General features: G+C 42.9%; 6 non-coding genes across 6 annotated transcripts; all 6 read left to right on the top strand.

The window, feature by feature from the left end:
- Positions 1-10,292: 10,292 nt before the first annotated feature.
- LOC124681594 lies at positions 10,293-10,411 on the top strand. The gene has a single exon (XR_006995945.1). It is a non-coding gene; the product is annotated as a 5S ribosomal RNA (ribosomal RNA).
- Positions 10,412-10,600: 189 nt separating this feature from the next.
- Positions 10,601-10,716, top strand: LOC124681595. The gene has a single exon (XR_006995946.1). It is a non-coding gene; the product is annotated as a 5S ribosomal RNA (ribosomal RNA).
- A 186-nt stretch (positions 10,717-10,902) lies between these two features.
- On the top strand, positions 10,903-11,019 carry LOC124681590. Its single transcript, XR_006995941.1, has one exon. It is a non-coding gene; the product is annotated as a 5S ribosomal RNA (ribosomal RNA).
- Positions 11,020-11,208: 189 nt separating this feature from the next.
- LOC124681593 lies at positions 11,209-11,328 on the top strand. Its single transcript, XR_006995944.1, has one exon. It is a non-coding gene; the product is annotated as a 5S ribosomal RNA (ribosomal RNA).
- Positions 11,329-11,516: 188 nt separating this feature from the next.
- On the top strand, positions 11,517-11,636 carry LOC124681591. The gene has a single exon (XR_006995942.1). It is a non-coding gene; the product is annotated as a 5S ribosomal RNA (ribosomal RNA).
- A 187-nt stretch (positions 11,637-11,823) lies between these two features.
- On the top strand, positions 11,824-11,943 carry LOC124681592. Its single transcript, XR_006995943.1, has one exon. It is a non-coding gene; the product is annotated as a 5S ribosomal RNA (ribosomal RNA).
- The last annotated feature ends 1 nt before the right edge of the window (position 11,944 follows it).

Below are 11,944 nucleotides of genomic sequence, written 5' to 3'. Positions count from 1 at the left end.
ATGATGATAGCTACTTTGTTGAATTTGCTCCCACTACAACTAATAAAATTGATTATGCCTATGTGGAGAGTAATAATTTTATGCATGAGACTCATGATAAGAATGCTTTATGTGATAGTTATATTGTTGAGTTTGCTCATGATGCTACTGAAAGTTATTATGAGAGAGGAAAATATGGTTGTAGAAATTTTCATGTTACTAAAATGCCTCTCTATGTGCTGAAATTTTTGAAGCTACACTTGTTTTATCTTCCTATGCTTGTTACTTTGCTCTTCATGAACTTGTTTATTTACAAGATACCTATGCATAGGAAGCATGTTAGACTTAAATATGTTTTGAATTTTCCTCTTGATGCTCTCTTTTTCTTCAACTACTATTTCTTGCGAGTGCATCATTAAAACTGCTGAGCCCATCTTAATGGCTATAAAAAAGAACTTCTTGGGAGATAACCCATGTGTTATTTTGCTACAGTACTTTGTTTTATATTTGTGTCTTGGAAGTTGTTTACTACTGTAGCAACCTCTCCTTATCTTAGTTTTGAGTTTTGTTGTGCCAAGTAAAGTCTTTGATAGTAAAGTAAGTACTAGATTTGGATTACTGCGCAGTTCCAGATTTCTTTGCTGTCACGAATCTGGGTCTACCTCCCTGTAGGAAGCTCAGAAAATTAAGCCAATTTACGTGCATGATCCTCAGATATGTACGCAACTTTCATTCAATTTGAGCATTTTCATTTGAGCAAGTCTGGTGGCCTAATAAAATCCATCTTTACGGACTGTTCGTGTTTTGACAGATTCTGCCTTTTATTTTGCATTGCCTCTTTTGCTATGTTGGATGAATTTCTTTGATCCATTAATGTCCAGTAGCTTTATGCAATGTCCAGAAGTGTTAAGAATGATTGTGTCACCTCTGAACATGTGAATTTTTATTATGCACTAACCCTCTAATGAGTTGTTTCGAGTTTGGTGTGGAGGAAGTTTTCAAGGGTCAAGAGAGGAGGATGATGCAATATGATCAAGGAGAGTGAAAGCTCTAAGCTTGGGGATGCCCCGGTGGTTCACCCCTGCATATTCTAAGAAGACTCAAGCGTCTAAGCTTGGGGATGCCCAAGGCATCCCCTTCTTCATCGACAACATTATCAGGTTCCTCCCCGAAACTATATTTTTATTCCGTCACATCTTATGTACTTTGCTTGAAGCGTCGGTTTGTTTTTGTTTTTTGTTTTGTTTGAATAAAATGGATCCTAGCATTCACTTTATGGGAGAGAGACACACTCCGTCTGTAGCATATGGACAAATATGTCCTTAGGCTCTACTCATAGTATTCATGGCGAAGTTTCTTCTTCGTTAAATTGTTATATGGTTGGAATTGGAAAATGCTACATGTAGTAACTCTAAAATGTCTTGGATAATTTGATACTTGGCAATTGTTGTGCTCATGTTTAAGCTCTTGCATCATATACTTTGCACCCATTAATGAAGAAACACTTAGAGCTTGCTAATTTGGTTTGCATATTTGGTTTCTCTAGAGTCTAGATAACATCTAGTATTGAGTTTTGAACAACAAGGAAGACGGTGTGGAGTCTTATAATGTTTACAATATGTCTTTTATGTGAGTTTTGCTGCACCGTTCATCCTTGTGTTTGTTTCAAATAACCTTGCTAGCCTAAACCTTGTATCGAGAGGGAATACTTCTCATGCATCCAAAATACTTGAGCCAACCACTATGCCATTTGTGTCCACCATACCTACCTACTACATGGTATTTATCCGCCATTCCAAAGTAAATTGCTTGAGTGCTACCTTTAAAATTCCATCATTCACCTTTGCAATATATAGCTCATGGGACAAATAGCTTAAAAACTATTGTGGTATTGAATATGTACTTATGCACTTTATCTCTTATTAAGTTGCTTGTTGTGCGATAACCATGTTTCGGGGACGCCATCAACTATTCTTTGTTGAATATCATGTGAGTTGCTATGCATGTCCGTCTTGTCTCGAAGTAAGAGAGATCTACCACCTTTATGGTTGGAGCATGCATATTGTTAGAGAAGAGCATTGGGCCGCTAACTAAAGCCATGAATCATGGTGGAAGTTTCAGTTTTGGACATACATCCTCAATCTCATATGAGAAAAATAATTGTTGCCACATGCTTATGCATTAAAGAGGAGTCCATTATCTGTTGTCCATGTCGTCCCGGTATGGATGTCTAAGTTGAGAATAATCAAAAGCGAGAAATCCAAAATGCGAGCTTTCTCCTTAGACCTTTGTACAGTGCGGCATGGAGGTACCCCATTGTGACACTTGGTTAAAACATGTGCATTGCAAAGATCCGGTAGTCCAAGCTAATTAGGACAAGGTGCGGGCACTATTAGTATACTATGCATGAGGCTTGCAACTTGTAAGATATAACTTTCATAACTCATATGCTTTATTACTACCGTTGACAAAATTGTTTCATGTTTTCAAAATAAAAGCTCTAGCACAAATATAGCAATCGATGCTTTCCTCTTTGAAGGACCATTCTCTTTTACTTTTATGTTGAGTCAGTTCACCTATCTCTCTCCACCTCAAGAAGCAAACACTTGTGTGAACTGTGCATTGATTCCTACATACTTGCATATTTTACTTGTTATATTACTCTATGTTGACAATTATCCATGAGATATACATGTTACAAGTTGAAAGCAACCGCTGAAACTTAATCTTCCTTTGTGTTGCTTCAATACCTTTACTTTGATTTATTGCTTTATGAGTTAACTCTTATGCAAGACTTATTGATGCTTGTCTTGAAGTACTATTCATGAAAAGTCTTTGCTTTATGATTCACTTGTTTACTCATGTCATTACCATTGTTTTGATCGCTGCATTCATTACATATGTTTACAAATAGTATGATCAAGGTTATGATGGCATGTCACTTCAGAAATTATCTTTGTTATCGTTTTACCCGCTCGGACGAGCAGTAACTAAGCTTGGGGATGCTGATACGTCTCCGACGTATCGATAATTTATTATGTTCTATGCCATATTATTGATGATACCTACATGTTTTATGCACACTTTATGTCACATTCGTGCATTTTCTCGGAACTAACCTATTAACAAGATGCCGAAGTGCCGCTCTCGTTTTCCGCTGTTTTTGGTTTCGTAAATCCTAGTAACGAAATATTCTCGGAAGTGGACGAAACGAAGACCCGTGGGCCTATTTCGCCACGAACCTTCCGAAGACCGAAGAGCTTATGAAGTGGGGCCACGAGGTGGCCAGACCACATGGCGGCGCGGCCAAGGGGGCCCGCGCCGCCTCGTGGTGTGGGCCCTCGTCAGCCCCCCGACTCGCCTCTTCCGCCTACTTAAAGCCTCCGTCGCGAAACCCCCGATGCGAAAAACCACGATACGGAAAACCTTCCGCAGCCGCCGCCATCGCGAAGCCAAGATCCGGGGACAGAGGTCTCTGCTCCAAGCACCCGCCGAGCGGGGAAGTGCCCCTGAAGGCTTCTCCATCGACACCGCTGCCATCTCCACCGCCATCTTCATCACCGCTGTGCTCCCATGAGGAGGGAGTAGTTCTCCATCGAGGCTCGGGGCTGCACAGGTAGCTATGTGGTTCATCTCTCTCCTATGTACTTCAATACAATAATCTCATGAGCTGCCTTACATGATTGAGATTCATATGATGATGCTTGTAATCTAGATGTCACTATGCTAGTCAAGAGAGTTTTACTTATGTGATCTCCGGAGACTCCTTGTCCCACGTGAGTAAAGGTGACAGTGTGTGCACCGTGTGGGCCTCTTAGGCTATATTTCACAGAATACTTACTCACTGTTATGAATGGCGTAGTGAAGTGCTTATTTATATCTCTTTATGATTGCAATATGTTTTGTATCACAATTTATCTGTGTTCTACTCTAGTGATGTGTTATTAAAGTAGTTTTATTCCTCCTGCACGGTGTAATGGTGACAGTGTGTGCATCGGGTGTTAGTACTTGGCGTATGCTATGATCATGATCTCTTGTAGATTGTGAAGTTAACTATTGCTATGATAGTATTGATATGATCTATTCCTCCTACGTGGCGTGAAGGTGACAGTGGTGCATGCTATGTTAGTACTTGGTTTAGTCGTGTTGATCTTTCTTGCACTCTAAGGTTATTTAAATATGAACATTGAATTGTGGAGCTTGTTAACTCCGACATTGAGGGTTCGTGTAATCCTACGCAATGTGTTCATCATCCAACAAGAGTGTAGAGTATGCATTTATCTATTCTCGTTATGTGATCAAAGTTGAGAGTGTCCACTAGCGAAAGTCTAATCCCTAGGCCTTGTTCCTAAATACTGCTATTGCTGCTTGTTTACCGTTTCATCGCTACTATCGCTGCGTTACTACCGCCGCGTTACTACCGCTTGTTTACCGTCCCGGGCAAAGCACTTTTCTCGGTGCCGTTGCTACTACTTATTCATACCACCCGTATTTCACTATCTCTTCGCCGAACTAGTGCACCTATTAGGTGTGTTGGGGACACAAGACACTTCTTGCTTTGTGGTTGCGTGGTTGCTTGAGAGGGATATCTTTGACCTCTTCCTCCCTGAGTTCGATAAACCTTGGGTGATCCACTTAAGGGAAACTTGCTGCTGTTCTACAAACCTCTGCTCTTGGAGGCCCAACACTGTCTACAAGAATAGAAGCACCCGTAGACATCACTCACCGGCTTGCTGTAAACAAAGGATTAGATGTATAGTGTGGATGATGATGGTTGTTTGCGAAGAACACTAAAGAACAATTGCAGTAGATTATATTTCAGATGTAAAGAATAGGACCGGGGTCCTGATACGTCTCCGACGTATCGATAATTTCTTATGATCCATACCATATTATTGATGATACCTACATGTTTTATGCACACTTTATGTCATATTCGTGCATTTTCTGGAACTAACCTATTAACAAGATGCCGAAGAGCTAGTTGCTGTTTTCTGCTGTTTTTGGTTTCAGAAATCCTAGTAACGAAATATTCTCGGAATTGGACGAAATCAAGACCCAGGGTCCTATTTTTCCCGGAGCCTTCCAGAACACCCGAGAGCCGCCAGAGGGAAGCCCTGGGGGCCCCACACCACACCCTTGTAGGATAACGTAGCATAGAAAACAAAAATTTTCCTACCGCGAACACGCAATCCAAGCCAAGATGCAATCTAGAAGACGGTAGCAACGAGGGGGTATCGAGTCTCACCCTTGAAGAGATTCCAAAGCCTACAAGATGAGGCTCTTGTTGCTGCGGTAGACGTTCACTTGCCGCTTGCAAAAGCGCGTAGAAGATCTTGATCACGATCGGTTCCGGCGCCACGAACGGGCAAGCACCTCCGTACTCGGTCACACGCTCGGTTGTTGATGAAGACGACGTCCACCTCCCGCTCCAGCGGGCAAGTAGTAGTTCTCTTGAACTGGCAAGACGATCACGTGGTCAGGGTAGGGAGAACCTCGCTGAGCTTGAGGTGGAGAGAAATAGGTGAACCGACTCAACATAATAAAGTAAAAGAATGGTCCTTCATAGAGGAAAAGCATCGATTGCTAGGTATTTGTGCTAGAGCTTTGGTTTTGAAAACATAAAGTAGCATAAAATAAAGTTTTGAGAGGTGTATGTTGTTGTCAACGAATGGTAGCGGGTACTCTAACTCCTCGCCGACAAACCTTCAAAGAGCGGCTCCCATTTTATTTTATTTTTGGGTGGCATCCTTCCAACCTTTCTTTCACAAACCATGGCTAACCGAATCCCTAGTGCTCCGCCAACAATCTCATACCATGAAGGAGTGCCTTCTTTATTTTAGTTTTATTTATGATGACACTCCTCCCAACCTTTGCTTACACAAGCCATGGCTAACCGAATCCTTCGGGTGCCGTCCAACAATCACATACCATGGAGGAGTGTCTATTTTTGTTAATTAATTTGGGACTCGGGGAATCCCATTGCCAACTCTTTTGCAAAATTATTGGATAAGCGGATGAAGCCACTAGTCCATTGGTGAAAGTTGCCCAACAAGATTGAAAGATAAACACCACATACTTCCTCATGAGCTATAAAACATTGACACAAATAAGAGGTAATAAATTTTGAATTGTTTAAAGGTAGCACTCAAGCAATTTACTTTGGAATGGCAGAAATACCATGTAGTAGGTAGGTATGGTGGACACAAATGGCATAGTGGTTGGCTCAAGTATTTTGGATGCATGAGAAGTATTCCCTCTCGATACAAGGTTAGGCTAGCAAGGTTATTTGAAACAAACACAAGGATGAACTAGTACAAAGCAAAACTCACATAAAAGACATATGGTAAACATTATAAGACTTCATACCGTCTTCTCTTGTTGTTCAAAACTCAATACTAGATGTTATCTAGACTCTAGAGAAACCAAATATGCAAACCAAATTTAGCAAGCTCTATGTGTTTCTTCATTAATGGGTGCAAAGTATATGATGCAAGAGCTTAAACATGAGCACAACAATTGCCAAGTATCACATTATCCAAGACATTATAGCAATTTACTACATGTATCATTTTCCAATTCCAACCATATAACAAATTAACGAAGAAGAAACTTCGCCATGAAAATTAAAAGCTAAGAACACATGTGTTCATATGAACCAGCGGAGCGTGTCTCTCTCCCACACAAGCATGATGTAATCCAATTTATTCAAACAAAAACAAAAACAAAAGCACACAGACGCTCCAAGTAAAGCACATAAGATGTGACCGAATAAAAATATAGTTTCAAGAGAAGGAACCTCGATAATTAATCGATGAAGAAGGGGATGCCTTGGGCATCCCTAAGCTTAGACACTTGAGTCTTCTTGATATATGCAGGGATGAACCACCGGGCATCCCCAAGCTTAGACTTTTCACTCTTCTTGATCGTAGTATATCATCCTCCTCTCTTGACCCTTGAAAACTTCCTCCACACCAAACTCGAAACAACTCATTAGAGGGTTAGTGGACAATAAAAATTAACATGTTCAGAGGTGACACAATCATTCTTAACACTTCTGGACATTGCATAAAGCTACTGGACATTAATGGATCAAAGAAATTCATCCAACATAGCAAAAGAGGCAATGCGAAATAAAAGGCAGAATCTCACAAAACGAACAGTCCGTAAAGATGGATTTTATTAGGCCACCAGACTTGCTCAAATGAAAATGCTCAAATTGAATGAAAGTTGCGTACATATCTGAGGATCACTGCACGTAAATTGGCATAATTTTCTGAGTTACCTACAGAGAATTAGACCCAGATTCGTGACAAGCAAAGAAATCTGGTTCGCTGCAAGTAATCCAAATCTAGTACTTACTTTACTATCAAAGACTTTACTTGGCACAACAAAACACAAAACTAAGATAAGGAGAGGTTGCTACAGTAGTAAACAAATTCCAAGACACAAATATAAAACAAAGTACTGTAGCAAAATAACACATGGGTTATCTCCCAAGAAGTTCTTTCTTTTAGCCATTAAGATGGGCTCAAGCAGCTTTAATGATGCACTCGCAAGAAATAGTATTTGAAGCAAAAGAGAGCATCAAGAGGCAAATTCAAAACACATTTAAGTCTAACATGCTTCCTATGCATAGGAATCTTGTAAATAAACAAGTTCATGAAGAGCAAAGTAACAAGCATAGGAAGATAAAACAAGTGTAGCTTCAAAAATTTCAGCACATAGAGAGGCATTTTAGTAACATGAAAATTTCTACAACCATATTTTCCTCTCTCATAATAACTTTGAGTAGCAACATGAGCAAACTCAACAATATAACTATCACATAAAGCATTCTTATCATGAGTCTCATGCATAAAATTATTACTCTCCACATAAGCATAATCAATTTTATTAGTAATAGTGGGAGCAAATTCAACATAGTAGCTATCATTATTCTTCTCATCAAGTGTAGGAGGCATAGTATAATCACAACAAAATTTACTCTCCATAGTAGGTGGCACCAAAAGACCACTATCATTATTATCACAAATAGGAGGCAAAGTATCATCAAAGAAAATTTTCTCCTCAATGCTTGGGGGACTAAAAATATCATGAAAACCAGCTTCCCAAGCTTAGAACTTTCTATATCATTATCAACAATGGTGTTCAAAGCGTTCATACTAATATTACTACCAAAGATGCAAATAAGATTCCATAGGTTTTTTAATTTTCGCATCAAACAATCCATGTTTTAAATCAGGAAATAGAATAAGAAGCTCACTCTTGTACATTATGCCAAACTAGTGTAAACAAGAAACAACAAGATGCAATTGCAGGATCTAAAGGAAATAGCTTTGAGCACACACACAACGGCGCGTAGAAAATACTTTACCCGAGACCGTAGTACGAGAGCCTTTACCTTTCCTCCCCGGCAACGGCGCTGTAAAAGTGCTTGATGTCTACGGGAGCTTCTATTCTTGTAGACAATGTGTTGGGCCTCCAAGAGCGAGAGGTTTGTAGAACAAGCAGCAAGTTTCCCTTAAGTGGATTACCCAAGGTTTATCGATCTCAGGGAGGAAGAGGTCAAAGATATCCCTCTCATGCAACCCCGCAACCACAAAGCAAGAAGTCTCTTGTGTCCCCAACACACCTAATAGGTGCACTAGTTCGGCGAAGAGATAGTGAAATACAGGTGGTATGAATAAGTAGTAGCAACGGCACCGAAAAGTGCTTTGCCCAGGACGAAGAACAAGCAGTAGTAATGCAAAGATAGTAACGCAGAGAAACAAGAAACAAGTAGCGATAGCGTATTTAGGAACAAGGCCTAGGGATTAGACTTTCACTAGTGGACACTCTCAACATTGATCACATAACGTGAACAGTATAAATGCATACTCTACACTCTTGTTGGATGATGAACACATTGCGTAGGATTACACGAACCCTCAATGCCGGAGTTAACAAGCTCCACAATAATGCTCATATTTTGGTAACCTTTAGTGTAAGATAGATCAACGTACTAAACCAAGTACTAGCATAGCATGCACATCGTCACCTTCATGCATATGTAGGAGGAATAGATCACATCAATATTATCATAGCAATAGTTAACTTCGCAATCTACAAGAGATCATGATCATAGCATAAACCAAGTACTAGCACGGTGCACGCAATGTCACCTTTGCACACATGCAGGAGGAATAAAACTACTTTAATAACACATCACTAGAGTAGCACATAGATAAATTGTGATACAAAACATATTGCAATCATAAAGAGATATAAATAAGCACCTCACTATGCCATTCAACATTGAGTAAGTATTCTGTGAAATATGGCCTAAGAGACCCACACGGTGCACACACCGTCACCTTTACACACGTGGGACAAGGAGTCTCCTGGAGATCACATAAGTAAAACTCACTTGACTAGCATAATGACATCTAGATTACAAGCATCATCATATGAATCTCAATCATGTAAGGCAGCTCATGAGATTATTGTATTGAAGCACATAGGAGAGAGATGAACCACATAGCTACCGGTACTGCCCCGAGCCTCGATGGAGAACTACTCCCTCCTCATGGGAGCAGCAGCGGTGATGAAGATGGCGGTGGAGATGGCAGCGGTGTCGATGGAGAAGCCTTCCGGGGCACTTCCCCGCTCCGCAGGTGCCGGAACGGAGACTCCTGTCCCCAGCATCTTGGCTTCGCGATGGCGGCGGCTCCGGAAGGTTTTTGTGGTTTTCGTCGAACGCCCTCGGTGTTTTAGGTCGGGGGCTTTATATAGGCGGAGAGGCGGCGCAGAGGGCTTCCAGGGGGCCCACACCCTAGGGCGGCGCGCCCCTTGGCCGCGCCGGCGTGTGGTTGGTGGCCCCGCCCCCCTTCTCGGGCGTTCTCGTGTGTTCTGGATGCTTCCTGGTAAAATAGGAACCTCGGGCGCTGATTTCGTCCGATTCCGAGAATATTTCGTTACTAGGATTTCGAAACCAAAAATAGCGAGTAAAACAGGAACCGGCACTTCGGCATCTTGTTAATAGGTTAGTTCCAGAAAATGCACGAATATGACATAAAGTGTGCATATAACATGTAGATAACATCAATAATGTGGCATGGAACACAAGAAATTATCGATACGTTGGAGACGTATCAGTCACGTGGCAACATTCATGGTGAAGTTAGGGCGATATTTTTGCGGGCACTCGTGCTCTGGCTATAGGTGATGGGAAACGGCGGTGGGGATGGGAAAGCGGGATGTGCATGGTACAAAATAGGGGAGAGAAGGAGCGGGAGGGGCAAGCATAGGGGAAAATGAGTGCGTAACATGTCGGATGCGATCATACCAAGCACTAAAGCACCGGATCCCATCGTAACTCCGAGTTAAGCGTGTTTGGGCGAGAGTAGTACTAGGATGGGTGACCTCCTAGGAAGTCCTCGTGTTGCATCCCTCCTTTTTGCGTCACGCGGCAACATTCATGGTGAAGTTAGGGCGATATTTTTTTGCGGGCACTCGTGCTCTGGCTATAGGTGATGGGAAACGGCGGTGGGGATGGGAAAGCGGGATGTCCATGGTACAAAATAGGGGAGAGAAGGAGCGGGAGGGGCAAGCATAAGGTAAAATGAGTGCAGAACATGTCGGATGCGATCATACCAGCACTAAAGCACCGGATCCCATCGTAACTCCGGTTAAGCGTGCTTGGGCGAGAGTAGTACTAGGATGGGTGACCTCCGGGAAGTCCTCGTGTTGCATCCCTCCTTTGCAGTCACGTGGCAACATTCATGGTGAAGTTAGGGCGATATTTTTTGCGGGCACTCGTGCTCGGCTATAGGTGATGGGAAACGGCGGCGGGGATGGGAAAGCGGGATGTGCATGGTACAAAATAGGGGAGAGAAGGAGCGGGAGGGGCAAGCATAAGGGAAAATGAGTGCAGAGCATGTCGGATGCGATCATACCAGCACTAAAGCACCGGATCCCATCGAACTCCGAAGTTAAGCGTGCTTGGGCGAGAGTAGTACTAGGATGGGTGACCTCCTGGAAGTCCTCGTGTTGCATCCCTCCTTTTATGCGTCACGCGGCAACATTCATGGTGAAGTTAGGGCGATATTTTTTTGCGGGCACTCGTGCTCGGCTATAGGTGATGGGAAGCGGCGGTGGGGATGGGAAAGCGGGATGTGCATGGTACAAAATAGGGGAGAGAAGGAGCGGGAGGGGCAAGCATAAGGGAAAATGAGTGCAGAACATGTCGGATGCGATCATACCAAAGCACTAAAGCACCGGATCCCATCGTAACTCCGAGTTAAGCGTGCTTGGGCGAGAGTAGTACTAGGATGGGTGACCTCCCGGGAAGTCCTCGTGTTGCATCCCTCCTTTTTGCGTCACGCGGCAACATTCATGGTGAAGTTAGGGCGATATTTTTTTGCGGGCACTCGTGCTCGGCTATAGGTGATGGGAAACGGCGGTGGGGATGGGAAAGCGGGATGTGCATGGTACAAAATAGGGGAGAGAAGGAGCGGGAGGGGCAAGCATAAGGGAAAATGAGTGCAGAACATGTCGGATGCGATCATACCAACGCACTAAAGCACCGGATCCCATCGCAACTCCGAGTTAAGCGTGCTTGGGCGAGAGTAGTACTAGGATGGGTGACCTCCCGGGAAGTCCTCGTGTTGCATCCCTCCTTTTGCGTCACGCGGCAACATTCATGGTGAAGTTAGGGCGATATTTTTTTGCGGGCACTCGTGCTCGGCTATAGGTGATGGGAAACGGCGGTGGGGATGGGAAAGCGGGATGTGCATGGTACAAAATAGGGGAGAGAAGGAGCGGGAGGGGCAAGCATAAGGGAAAATGAGTGCAGTACATGTCGGATGCGATCATACCAAAGCACTAAAGCACCGGATCCCATCGAACTCCGAAGTTAAGCGTGCTTGGGCGAGAGTAGTACTAGGATGGGTGACCTCCCGGGAAGTCCTCGTGTTGCATCCCT

The sequence above is a fragment of the Lolium rigidum genome, unplaced genomic scaffold (assembly GCF_022539505.1).
Source record: "Lolium rigidum isolate FL_2022 unplaced genomic scaffold, APGP_CSIRO_Lrig_0.1 contig_47774_1, whole genome shotgun sequence".
NCBI lineage: Eukaryota > Viridiplantae > Streptophyta > Magnoliopsida > Poales > Poaceae > Lolium > Lolium rigidum.
Note: the sequence above shows the minus strand (reverse complement) of the source record. Positions and strands in the feature narration are given on the sequence as shown.